At 42.7% G+C, this 14,276-nt stretch overlaps 1 long non-coding RNA gene across 1 annotated transcript; it reads right to left on the reverse strand.

The window, feature by feature from the left end:
- Positions 1–5,836: 5,836 nt before the first annotated feature.
- LOC103894213 lies at positions 5,837–14,270 on the reverse strand. Its single transcript, XR_657298.2, has 2 exons — positions 14,121–14,270; positions 5,837–9,554 (listed from the first exon to the last, which is right to left on the reverse strand). It is a non-coding gene; the product is annotated as an uncharacterized LOC103894213 (long non-coding RNA).
- Between the last annotated feature and the right edge of the window lie 6 nt (positions 14,271–14,276).

Raw genomic sequence — 14,276 nt, forward strand, 5'->3', positions numbered from 1 at the left:
CTATGACCAATCCTCATTCAAATATTCAAGTACAATTAACATCTAAATGGGACCATGAATTCCTGCTTACTCAGTATTGCCTGTTTACAAAAAAGCGGGTTTTATTTTACATGATTTTGAAGGATTTTCCCTTTTTTTAAGCAGTCAGAGCTTGATTATTATTATTATTTATCTTTTCGGGTTTTTTATTAGCTGCTATAGTTAAATACAATTGATTAAAAATGTGGGGTAACATTTCCAGAAGTACTTACAGTTGCCTTAATTCTGTTCCCATTGAAATCAATGGTATAATTTCTGTACTTATCACCAGGAGCAGAGTTAAGCCAACACTGGTTGCTCTTCAAGGTTGCCTCCCGAAAATTTGTGTCCCTGTGTGTAATCGAGGCAGGTGTATTTCAAAAAATGAGCACCCACTAAGGCAATTCTGAACTATGGTGAAGGAAAAGGTCCTGAAAGAAATCCATTTTGAATGCACAGTCTAGCAAAGCCTGTGCAGAGCCAGAACGTTTCCTTCTGGGTAAGGTAGGCTCATATTTCAATGTAAAAAAGTAATCACTACTCATACAAGTCCTCCAATTAAAATGACTTATACCTTTTTGCTCGTTCAAGCAGTGCCTTCATAGGAACTGTGTAAAAAAAAAAACGTTTTACATTTACAACAGCATTGCAGATTAAGAAAGAATGTACCTCATCCCAGCTCAGCTGATCTCTGACGTGATCCATCTGATTTAATTTTTATAGGACAAGGTGGGTGAGTGCTGGTCACAAAAAAGTAAAATAAAAAGCCAGGAACAATTGTTTTTCAAAAAAACAAAACCAGGCAGGAAAAACTTATAGATTGTCATGAAAAAATAAAAGTATTACAAGAATAAAAAAAAATTTCCAAATTCTTTTGTGTTGTAAAAAACCAAGAGTGCAGAAATCTGCAAAAATCAAACTATTAATGGGATGAAACAGCCTGCTTGTTGTCTTTCCTGAAAATGCTGACACAATTCTAGTCAAAGCATAAATAAAACAGGTAAAAATACAGTGTGAAAAAATTGTTTTGTTTTCAGTCTTGATTTTTGTCCGTTACGTTCTGGGTTGGGAAAGCCTCTCGGTAGTGTTGATAGAGGCAAGAGGAGCCATTTAATTCACCACCTCATAGGAACCAATAACGTAAGTTGGACACCCACTTGTCCTGGGCTCCCCCTCTAGTCAGGAGATGGAGGTATCTCCAGAGGGTGGTGTAGATCCCAAGCAGGATGCACCATGTGCTGGAGGTGCCTGCCCAAATCCTCTGCCCAGAGGAGAGGTAAGACCCAGGCGCCCCTCTTCAGCGTTGACACTTACCAGAAATGAGTTAAGGCCGGAGCGATACCAACACTGCTGGCACCACCCTGTAAAATAACATGGCCAGCGCTGCCAGCAAACCTGCTCCTGCTCCTCAGCCTTAAATGCCCTCTTCCACTTGTCTGCTGAAGATTTTATGCAACACCACATCCCCAGGCATTCCTCCTCCCTCAACGAGGGGCAGTTTCTCCTTCCTCCCTTCCAAGACTCCCCTCCTTCTCCTCAAACACAGTCCTCCTCCTTTCAGCAAGGCTCCCACAAAGCTGTCTGCTCCCCTCAATATCCACTCCCAAAGTCTGCACCCTCTATTTTGTAGACACTGTTTGATACCTCCACTACTGTTTTAGGAACTGAAACTGAAGACAAGCTTTTACATTTGTTATTACTACTCGATATTTGTGTTATAAAACAAAAATAAGATCAGAGCTAAGTATTCACGCACCTAGAAAGAGGCAGTCTCCTCCTGCAGTGATCTGACACTCTAAATAGAGAAGGTGGACAAAGAGCAGCATAGAGAAATAGCTATCATCACTATTTCACTTGTAGAGAATAGGGATATCAACAGATGATGACCTCAACCCCACATCCTAATTTGCGTCAACAGTCTGCCAGGCTTGCCCATGACTTCACAACCCAAAATCAGAATAAAAAGGTTCTAGATAATGCAATTTGTACCTGTTTGATCTGTGTCTGATATCAGCAATCCCACTGCAAGGCTTACCCCCCCTCAAATTTATCCAACCTAAGAACCTGTCGAATGTGTGCCTGTAAAACAGGGCCCTTTGGCACATAAAAATAATGTAACATCAGTGCTCACTTTTAAAAAAGCCTAACATAAAATATTTTCTGATTACAAAAGATAATCTGACTATTGCCAAGTATCTGGCCAATGACACGAGGTTTGCTTCTCTTTCACATGAAATGCACAGGTCTGTTTAACATAAATACATCAAGTCTCCTAGAGATACTGACCTGTGTGTTTTGCTTTTTTATTTACTCGTCGAGCCCTGGCAGAGCTTGTTGAGGAAAATCACGTGCCCATCTGCGCTACTGAAACCTGGTCTTTCAGAATGGGACAATCAGCCTGTAAGGGCAATTTTTGGGCTTCCACAGCTTTGACAACATCCCTTGAAACTAAATCGAACAGAGCCTCTGAGGCCCACACTGCTCCTTCAGAAGCGATACGTGTCCTCGTGGATACCCCCTGGTATCGGAGCAATACACTTGCTTCTGAAGCTATCTGACCCTAACAGCTGGACATAATGGGGATTCCAGAAGGGGTTTAGTCAACAGCTGGGTAATGGAAGGCCACGGCTTCCTTACGTGGGCTCCATAGCTACGGAAACAACAAAACTGACAATCTTCTAAAAATAAGGTGAAATTAATACATCGCTTAAGCCTGCATTTGAAGTGAAAACACACTTAGGGTTACAAACAAAGCAAACAATATGAGCGCTTATCCAATCAGTGGGGGTTAATCACAAATACGCAGCATACATCTTTAACAATGGCTATTACGCGTACTTTTAAATAATCAGCGATGGTAGCAATTAAACAATAATTCATACATGAAGTTTAGAGAAGCAAACAAATGCTCGGTCCTTTCTAATCGGAAGCCACAGAAAGAACACTGCAATGATAATCCAGCTAAGTCCAAAAAGGAACCCACTTGCAAAAGAGATTTTGAAACTTTCCCCTTAAACTTCCAAGGAGTGCTAATTTTTAGACTATTTTTCATATACTCCAAAAAATATTTGAATTCCAGGATTCAGTTTCTCACTCCACTCCTAAACACATTCTGGTGCAGAAAGCACAGGGAAATATAAAGATCAATGGTTTGGAAGGCAGACCTCCTCATGAGGTTATGAATTAAGCCATCGGTGCGGTACAGGTTAGCAGATATGGGGACTAAACATCATTATTTTTTTAACACTTGACCATAAATAACTGCTGGTAAAATGCATTCTTTCCTACCAATAATGGATACCAACCAGAGCTGCACGGGTGTAAATCAGCATGATCTCAGAACAGCCTGCAATCACGCTGACAGCGTCTTCCTTTCCCTTTGTTAGTGGCAACAAGATCATAATTTTAATTATTTTACCTTTAATAAAATTAATTGATACTTGGTGAAAGGTGCTAGGGTTAACACACATGCAACAACTTGTAAAATACTTAGCCCAGATTTCCAATGAATACATGTTACTTACGAAGTCAACTCTGACTTATTGAGAGCACCTGGTAGAGAATTTGTCTAGCTACACAGCGTAGAAGGAACTGCAGTCCTTAAGTACGGATACATTTTAGGAGTTACAAGCCCATATAATGCATGCTGCAATTGTACCTTAGAACACAGGAGGATTTGTTAAAAGTAGCAGAACGAGCAGAAGTCCTGGTTGAGCAAGGTTTTTAACCACATTTTCAACTTGAACCGTGTGCCTTGTCCAGCAGAGGTCAATGGAAAGAGGGGCAGTGGCAGAGCTGGGCTGGCAGGCACTATTCTGCAGCGTCAGGTTCGAATTTGGTAACTAGATGATAGGTACCTCAAAAATTAAACAGCTGGATAGACGAGGGATACAGTTCAGGTTTGGCAAGCAAATTACTTTTCTCAATACTGACAATCCAAGGTGATAGCAATTGTAAAGTAGGTGCTTTAAAAAAAAATAAATTGTTTTATCCTGGATAGCTTGCTTAGATCTGACATCAAGGAATTATCTGCTTCTCATTTTGCATTGTTCCTGCTCCTCCTGGCAAAAAGTGCTGCATTTCTACCTTTTGGTCTCATCATTCCTACCAGCGATGTTTTAAAGACTATTTAGAAACTCTTACGATTTTCTCCACCAATCCTTGAGAATCCCAGAAATAGTTCACTTGACTTTTCAGATTACTTTAAGGTATCGTATGAAACTCTCACTTTAGTTTCAGTAGAGTTTTGTAGTGTAAGGCACATTGCTGTTGGACAAACACTGTCTGCAAGACTGGGCTCCCTAGGGAAAGGTTGAAGTTAATGCCTCTCAGCATATTTACTTTTGACCTCTCTTTTGTAGAGGTTTCAGCTTAAAAAGTCCATCTATCGTGAGAAACCAGCAGTGCTGTGAAGAGCTCGTTACAGAGGTCCACTGAAATCAGGCTCCAGGAGCCCTTCCTGGAGAAAAGTAAAGGAGCGGTTCCCAAAATTTCCCGTTGACAACCCCAGGTCCCTTTTGCAATTTTGGACTCCTCTAGTTTGAACAAAGTGGTCTAAGGCCTTTCTCTCTGCTCTACACACCCACTATTAATTTGGTTCCATTCTGGTCATCCTTTGATCTCCTGCAGTCACCCAGCTTGCTCCTGCTGAGCTAAGCCTGTGCGGCTGCACTCTCCCCAGTTCATTCCCCCTTTTCCCAATTCTTCCTTTCAACATCTATTCTCATTCCTCTCTGAAGTCTTTTGGGTCTGCCAATTAATCCGTTTGTATCTCTGTATAGGAATCACTAACTATACACTGGCAGTGAAGTCACTGATGACATCTATCCTAAATGCAATGCTAAGGTCCAAATTTCAAAGAATCCAGAAAGAGAGAGAGAGAATGAGACAAACACCAAACCACTGTTTTACCAGTAAACTTGTGCTTCCAGCAAGGTAGGAAGACTGTGTAGCCACGTCTTGGAATGATACGGCAAATTCACAGTAGATGTCTTCATACTGTATTACTTGCAGATAAATAATGAGGTGGGAATCTCTTTTCCTTCAAGCATCTCGGGCACGTAACTAAAAGAAGATCATTATAATGTGCCCCTTACATACTGAAAACTGAGAAGTGAAAGTGTTCTTTTAAACTGCAAAACTAATCTTTTAGTTTTCAAGTCCATTTTGTGATTTTTCAGTGTTTGACTCGTGTTTTTTTTAAACATTTGGACTTGACTTAACATCAGAAAGCTACCCAATCTCCATTAGGGTAGAAGGAACACGTGAAAGCAGCAAAAGGTTTCTCCTAGCAATCATTCAAGCAATACTGCCAGCCACTAATAAAGTGATCCTATTTTTGACTGTATCACAATATTAGACACTGAAAATAACATAGAGAATGAGCAGAAAAAAGTCATTCACCCCACCAATTGCTCTCTCTGAACACATTACAACAGACAAAGATGCAGTTCTTTGGATACCCAAGCCCATATACCAGTCAAAGTCAGTCCACTGAAACTGGGGAGTTCTTTTTTCATTTAAGTTACATCTGGGGAAAAAAAATAATCCAAGAGAGTCAAACGAAGCAATGCCCCCAACTTCCCTTTGTCCTAAGAGGGCAGAATAAACAGTGAGATCAGGTCAGAAAGGGGCTTACAACACTGGGACAAACTCGAGGAGACTCTGAGTGCAGGGTTTTGGGTCTGCTCTCTGGTGAAATCTTTTCTTCTTGTTACTGCTTACACGTTGAACCAAGTAATGGCTCTGTTATCACTTGTTCTGCACAACAGCGAAGGTAACTTCAGAAAAATATGACCAAGCAGGGAACTGCAGGCTTACTTGCAGTGTGTCTTTTACTGAAAAATACATTTTATTTATCATAACATTCAAAAAAAAAACCCAACATAATACAAATGCTAACTCATTCTGTTACAAACTTTGGTACTCAGCGGTTTCAGACAGTCCGTTCTCACGTGGTCGTGACGTACTGGAGCGTTCCCGACGTGCAACACGCTGCTAGTGCAATTCTCAGAGCGACTCTGCTGTCCTTCAATCCCAGGCTCACGGCATCCTGCAGTGGGATCACTTCGGGCTTCGGCTACGCACTTGCCACAGTGTCGTCTATGTTGAGAGCAGCTCAGAGAGTCCATTTTTCTCCAGTTACATATCTTCTTTTTTTTATTTTTTCCCCCCACAGGCAACAATCATCAACACAACGCGTTCACGGCATTTTCCCCTTTGCCTTATAGCCCACCGCTCTCTCATCAGACATATCACCCACATCCTCTTAACAATCATTATCCTTACTTCACATTTGCACTTTTAAATATCTTTACACTGATAACCCACCCCCTTAAAAAAGGGGGGAAAAAGAAAAGAGAAAAAAAAAGGAAAAAGACCAGAAAAAGGGGAAAAAAAACCACAAGCATTTTTAAAGTAGTGTATGTGTTCTCAGGTAGCCACAAGTTAATGGTAATTTGTAAGCGTAAGGAATGACACTTTGGCCATCAACACTAGAGAGTAAAGGCAGCTTTGAATGCAGACAAGAAAAAAAAAAACAAACCAAAACCCACACAACCCATAAATACATTTTAAATCATTCATCAAGTGATTCACCAAGGATTAAATTTAACTGAGTGAAACCAACCCTGCTGCAAAAGACCAGAACAACGTTCGTGCATCACTCCAGTCCCGCTCAAACTTTTAATTGGATCCTGACCGAAAACGCGTGGAAGTGGCTGGCCGGCTGTTGCAGACCCCGAACCCCGACGGCAGGGCTGGGGGGAACTTGAGTGGTGCACAGGATTTTGCCCTGCTTTGCACACGGGGTGAATTTCAGCTGTAACGTACTATGACTGCACCGTGAAACATACAATACTAGCAGCTTGTGAACCCTGACACGGAGGGCTTGACTCTAATCCAAGATATGTGGTTACACAGCACCCCATCAGCTGGAGAAGTTCACCACTGGGTATACATGGAGGAGCACCATACTACCGGATTTTTTTCTGGTGACCTTTCATGGCGCTATCTGCTGGGTCTGGCTAGACTCAAGCCCAGAGCTCCGGTTTTATACATATAAAGTGAAGAACCCGAGACTCGGGTCTGCAAGGCACTCAGCGCTCTGGGCCAAGTTCAGCAAAGCGTTATGTTGATGGGTAAAAAAAAAAAAAAAAAAAAAAAAAGAGACTGCGCTTCCACTGAAGTCCCCAGGAATCCGCTTAGATATTTGACGTTAAAGATGCATGTGAAGGCTTTGCTGGACTGGGTCTGCGAAGCTCAGCTGCTTGCAAAACTGACCCCTTGATGCAAACACGGAGTCTCTTTAGTAACAGACAAAATTAAGCAAACACTGTTTGACATTAGAATTGACACATTCCACTGAAGAAATCTCCCCTGAGAAAATAAATAGCTGTTGGTATTGCCTCATTTCATTGCTTTCGTCTCCACAGGCAGTTAAAAAAAACCCTGCAAAATTTTCCTCCAACAAATACATGTTGAAATCCTGGGCACTTTGTTTTCTAGGCATTTTTTTTCCTTTCAAGTACACCGGGTGAAACTGTAAACCCTGAGTTTGTGTGTGCAAACCTGTATCTTGTAAACTGAAACGTGAAACTTCGCTCCGAGCACCGATATAGGAAAAGATAGGACAAAACATTTTTAAACATGGATGCTAGTATTATAATGTATGTACCATACACCTGTATGTCACAGTGGACGATCTACTCTGGTACCTGCACTGTCCTGCAGTCCGAAGTACTGTTTCGTTTAATACCGATACTCTAGTCGTAACGTCTACGGACTTATCAGTCATGAAAACGGTGAAGAAGCATCCATTTTCTTTAAGAGGCATTCAGCCCGAAAGCTTGTAACTGTAGACCGTACAACCGAAGAGCACGGGGATTAAGCTTACACGCTATATGCTCTAGCTGGGCACGCCAAGCTCTTTAAAAAGGGTTAGAAGAGCATTTTTTCATTGGATTTCCACAACGATGAAGATAAATGAGAAGATATATGTTAAATCACTCACTATATGTATACTTGCAGTGCATTTCATCCTGAGGGTAATTTCAGTTTGTGCCTGTAAACAAATAAATTGCATTGAAATACAATCTCAAGTGTATCGTTAAAGACAGTTGTAGCTGAGTTTTCTGCGTCTTGAGAGTTATTCATGGAAATGAAAAGCTGGGGCTTTCTTTAAGAACGGGAAACCCTGAAACTTCCTTAGCAGCAGGAAACCTTGAGAACAGGTGCAGGAAAATCCTGCCCGTGGGTAAATGCTTAAGTACAGACTTTTGGGTTTTGCATTTAGATTTTAGATTTCCAACCTGTTACCTCGAGAAAGCTTTATGCTAAACAATTTAGGCTTGATCTTACATTTATTGGCTTCCCAAAGTGCTTCACTGAACTGAAATTTTGGGCAGGGAACACACTGTCGTAGTTTAGTTTTACTGTCATGATAACCATTCTCTTTCACTGAGACAAACTGGTTGCTGGCAACAAAACCATCAGTTTAAGCAAAGTTTGACATATGGACATACATATCACTGCATTTTGAGTAATCTTATTTTATATTTTCTGGCTCAAAGGAGAGATATTTTCTTAGCAAATACAGATAGCGTGGATGTAGCCCTCAGATAAACCTGTCAAACAACAGCTAAGGAAATGACTACGCATTATCGGGGCTGTAACATTAAAAAACTCTCACGGGGGAATCACTAGGATTGTGTTTTCAGCAATGTTGCAATTTTAGCAAGAAAAGACTGCGGTCTTAAAGAAAAACAAATGCTGTCCTCTCCTTTAGAACTGGGGTCTAAAATTATTACATTCAATTTCTGGCTTTCCAGTATTTAAACACTGTCATCATTAAGGCAGCTTGCGATGTTTAAGGCAGTACAGAGGAGCAAATGAAAAACGAAAGCAATCAAATGTGTTTTCTGAAATTTACACAATCTGTTTTGAACCATGCCAAAAAATAAACACTAAAGATAATCTAAATACTACAGATCTCTCCGTTTGCGATTCCAAGTACAAAGTAGAGAGTACAAAATAGACATCTGATCACAAATCGTCACCAAAACCTATGGGGAAGACCCTCATTTACTGCAATGGGAGAGAGCTGAGGGCTCTTTTTTTTTTTAAAGGGTTGCAGGGCTGCACTGGATCATCACAACTTGTTCCAGGGACCTGGGCGCAGCTGTGCGTCGATCCACACTGGAACACTGCTGCATTTACACCCTGCGTTTTACAAACAGCTGTAGTGGCACCACTACCGCTAGCCACCAGCACAGAGGCAACGCCTAAGGCCTGCACGTTGGCTTCAATACAAAAACAACTTTGCAGAAAATAATGCAGTAATTTAGTGTTGCTCGCATAATTAAATATATGCATACTCCAAAACTGGGGGGTATTTCAGAGGGAACAGGAAACTTACACACTTGTTTTGTATGATGAAGCAAAAAAATTAAAAAACTGTAGAAGCAGTTTTTAGGATGTATGTTTAGAGTTACGAAGTGTATTTCAGATTAAAGGAGCGTGATTCTTCTTCCTTATCCCTGTAAAACAAACAAACAAACATAAAAGCATCATTAATAAAAAGTAGATTCTTAGAGAGCTGCCACAACCAATTCTCAGAGAGCAATCTTCACTACTCCAGGGAAGTGCATAGTATCTCCTTCATTGTCACACTATTCTTGCTACTAATTTCCTAAGCTACTGCCAAGAATCAGACAATAGCACCCAACCTTTTAAACCGAGTCAGTGGTCGGGCAGCCTCATTTTTTGAGCAGAATCGATCCTTGCTGCTCGAGGTGTGAAACATGCGCTGCCTTACGACCCCACGGTTCCCCACGGACTGGTCCTGGGGAACCCCATGCACATAGGTAGGTAGAGGGCAAAGCGATCTATCCGGGATTTAAGCGATCCATCCGCGTAAGTTAAAGACCTGAGCACTTTACTTTCAAACACAGCATCCTGCACGGCGTACGTAAGCAAAAGTAAAACAACCTGTAATCACGTGCTCCAAGATTTGTGGAGTTAAGACTTAAATACTGGCCCAGGAAAGCATCCCGGGCAAGAAGAGTCATTAAGCTCACACTTAACTTTCATTGGTGTCAAGGTTAAGCACTACCTAAACGTTCCCTCAGTAGCTACAGATTTGAACACGAGCTTATGCTTATTTCCATTCGTAGACTGATTTACTAGATCAAATGCTGAAGCCCTTTTAGTTCTTGGAATATTCCTGTATTTCCCACTAAAATTGGACAGGTGCTTTACTAAATTCTCAGCGAAGGCATCAGCATAAGTAAATCCTACGTACTGCGTATTTCACTGTAAGTTGACTTTTTGACTTAATCATGTAGAATATATATTTTGCTGAATAGGGCACAACTAAAACAGAGTTTAAAAATATCAACTTATGAGCCTTTAAAAAAATCATTCGTGTATGCTATCCACACAAAATTACTTTTTAATGGCAGGCATAGATTGTCTGATGGCAGGTAGGAAGAAACACTTACAACTGGTAAGTATACTTGCATATTTTGGTGACAGAACTGCTCACATTTGACTTAGCCTACTTTCACCACAAAAATAAATGTCCCATGTATTCCTGTAACTATAAGGTGGCTTCAGTTTAGGCACATGTTTGAACAGAGCAAGGAAAAATACCCCTCGAATATCGGCAGTACAATTTACCACAGTTACTTTCTACTTTGCTACATTTTCTCATTTATTTACCTAACGCAAGGCAGAAACTCCCCAGAGTATAACATGGGAATAGATATAAAAATTAAAAACACGTTTTCAGTCATTCCGGCTGGGAATGAGCTCCCTTCGGGCAGTCTGCTCACTACAGGTCGGCGCTGTCTAGGTTCGGATGCAGGCAGATATGGCAAGTTTACTAGAACTGAAAATTAGCATCATTCTTTTTCCGTATGAAGGAAAAAGAATGCAGCAGGCAAGAACTATGGTGCTAAAAGCTCACCAACTACTGTGAGTGAAGAAGAGGAGGGAGAAAAGTGACCTCATGATACCTCTCAGAAACATGTACATATTCTCTAGTATTTGCTGTATATCAAAAATTTAAGAATTGTTCAGAAATGGCAACTTGGATTTTGCCAGAATCCAAATTGATAGGATCCATTTTACCCCACCGATTAGGCAGAAGAGAGCACCAGCCACAGAAAGAAGTGCTGGAAGAGCAGCAGATGTGCGGAGGATCTGGTGCCAACAGCTCCACAGGCATCACTCCACCACCAAAGGTTCAAGTCAGCTCTGTCGCGGTGATCTCCAAGAGGTGACAGAGACCAAGATGGAGCAGTCCTTGACACGGTGACACGGTTTGTGAATAAAGATGTGAAAAAAATAAAGAAGGGAGGAAGATATTATGTGCAGTGCAGAAAGAAATACAGGAGTGGAAAGAAAGAGCACTCATTCAGCTTATTTTGGCTAGTAAAAAAAAGGGACCTGAAAGGACAGTATTTTATTCAAAACCCATGCTCACGTGATGAAATCTGGCTGATTTAAAATCCATTTCAGGATCTACACAGCACTGCTGCAATCAAAAAAACCCTGATCTGATGTGAAAGCAATTGGAATGAAAAAAATGATCAACAGTTCACCCTCTGATTCATATGAAATTACACTCCTGTTCTTGTTAGAGGAAAAACACTACCCCAAGCAAACACACACACTTAATTAGGAAGAGAAAGACAAAAGAGATACAGGAAAAGAAGGGGAAACAAAAAAAAAAAAGCAGATAATAAAAGAGACAAGAGGAGAAAAACATTATCCACAGGGACACGAAAGTTATGTAGGTGAATGGAAATGCTGAGTAGGTACAAGGACAGAACAGAATAATGGGAAAGGAGGCGGCGGCTGTAAATGCGATTCCCCTCTGGCATATACCTTATTTTCCACTGAGAGCTATATGAATAACCAAAGTCTGACGACAAGCTAAAATCCATCTTGCAGCACGCAGTTAAAATGCTTTGTTTCACTGACTTTCAGAACAGGTCAAGAAAAAAACCCCCACACGGCATCCATTATACACCAGCAGGACACCTACCTCAGCCGGTCTGAGACGGCAGGGAGGAGCATCCCTGTCTGTATTAGACAACGTGCATCTTGGCATCATTAATGGTAAAAGATGAAATGAAGTCTTCAAACTGCTGGATGACCTTCTGTAACGAGTACGAAAGTTTCTGCATCACCGATCTCTCGGGGCAGCCTTCACACCTGCCTCGCAACGGTAGAGCTCCGACATGATGCAAAGAAGCAGACCCTCGATGCAGTTATTAATGTCACCAATAAGAAAGAGCAATTTGCCGAGAGCATCCTCCACGGCAGTGATGCACCAGGTATTGTAGGCAAGCTAGCTGCATGACAGGGCAGGATAACCCCCTGGGAAACGAGGGGCGAGTCACACCAGGAAATATGATGGGTTTCACTTTTAAAGAGTGCAATAAGATCAAGAAGCTAGGGCTTTTCATTTAAGTAGTTGCTGTAAGATAGAAATGTCCTTTTCAAAAACAGTGAGTGTCTAAACTGAAGTCTCACAAATAACCGATTCCTTGTGCTAGCGGTCTGAATCTGGCCTATAGACCAAATGGAAAAATCAAATAGCTTTTGCCATTTTATCTAGATACTTGATCAAGACTTTGCTGACAAGATCGACCCAAGTAGCATGGCAGAACTCAACTTAAATTGCTACTTTGCCTGTCCTGAGTGACCCCGTAAGGGGCAATGAAAACAACTTAATTTACACCCAGGATAAAAGAATGGTATTTCGAAGATAAAATATTTACAAGCAGATAAGAAGTAAGCATATAAAGCATTTCAGTAAGGTTTCATTCAACAAATAATCTACTGCATTGTAGTAGATGATGCAAATTAAAAGAACTACGGATGCAAAAAAAGATAACCCAAACACTGGAAGAAAAAATTTACCCTCTAGCATGCGACCGAACAAAACTCAGTGCAAACTGGTGACAAACCCAAACCTCCGACTGTCACCGCTGTTTCTCTTTGCCTCTTGATATACACCAACAACAAACTCCCATGAGTCTTCAGTAAGCCACAAAAGACTTTGGTAGCTCTGCCCAGTACTGCACTTGATAAAGATGAGCTGTGTGTTTTAATGCAAGAGGAGTGACACCCATCCTGAAGGCACTTTCCTAATATTTCAGGTATTTTAAAACGAAACATCATCGTTCCTTGGTTATTTTGCGCAAGACATCCTGCACCCTGGTTTCGACGCGTGCTGTACGCCCAGCCCCGTGCCGTCCTCCTTGCTCTGGACCAGATACTCAATGCTCCCACACACACATCCCCAGATTTGGAGGCCGGCCCTGGGTTACAGCCCTAGGTAACTGGACACTGGTGGGACTGCGGCGAGCCAAGCTCAGAGTAGCTGTGCGAAATCATTATTTGCAGCGGTGCCCACAGGCTCCACTGGAGCCCTCCTGCAGTGCAGGCAGCTGCAGGCGCCCCTGCCAGTAGCCCCATGGCACAGCGGAGCACACCAGGGTCTACCCCATGTATTCTGCTCCCGCATCCTGCTAACAAGGACCTAAAATAAGGGTTTGCCTCCATCAGACCCCTGCCCCACTCTTCCCAAGGATGGGGAGAAGCAGGGGTGAGGGGCAGAGAGATGGGCGCTGTCCTCCCCTCGGGAGGAATCGGGACTGCGCTGCCGAGGCAGAGGGGTCGTTTCACGGCTTGCAAGGTGGGTCCGGAAGAGGTGCCCAGCAGCACTCCCCTCACCGGGAGCGAGGGGACCCCACTGAGACGGGGCCCCCCAGCCGTGGGGCTGCGCAAATACAGGCTGCATGACGAGCAGCTACGGTGTGCTTCTACTGACACTGCCTCTAGGCCAAAAAAAAAGGGGGTATTTACCTGCTCCGAGGGATACCAAACTGCACCGAAGGGCGTGCATTACCTTTGCGTTTCTATCTTATGCCTGTATTTTAAGTCCCAGTGAGGCCCTCCCTGCGGCCCCTGGGCCCCTTACTTACCCCCCTCGAGGAGAAGCTGTGGCACAGCTCTCATATCGTGGGTAACCCGGTCGGCCCTTAACCCTCGCCGGTGACCGCCACGCCTAACAGCCTGCACCGACTCACCTGCGCTCTTCACTGGTGCTCCACCACGAAGCGCATGGTGGTGCCGTCGAAGGAGGGCGGCGCGACGATCCGTGGGCCGGTGGCTGGCGCTGTGATGCTGATGACCGGCTTCGCCTCGGCTGCCCCACGCCGTGGCGGAGGCGGGCCCTTGCTGGT

This window comes from Aptenodytes forsteri, unplaced genomic scaffold (genome assembly GCF_000699145.1).
Source record: "Aptenodytes forsteri isolate BGI_AS27 unplaced genomic scaffold, ASM69914v1 Scaffold93, whole genome shotgun sequence".
NCBI lineage: Eukaryota > Metazoa > Chordata > Aves > Sphenisciformes > Spheniscidae > Aptenodytes > Aptenodytes forsteri.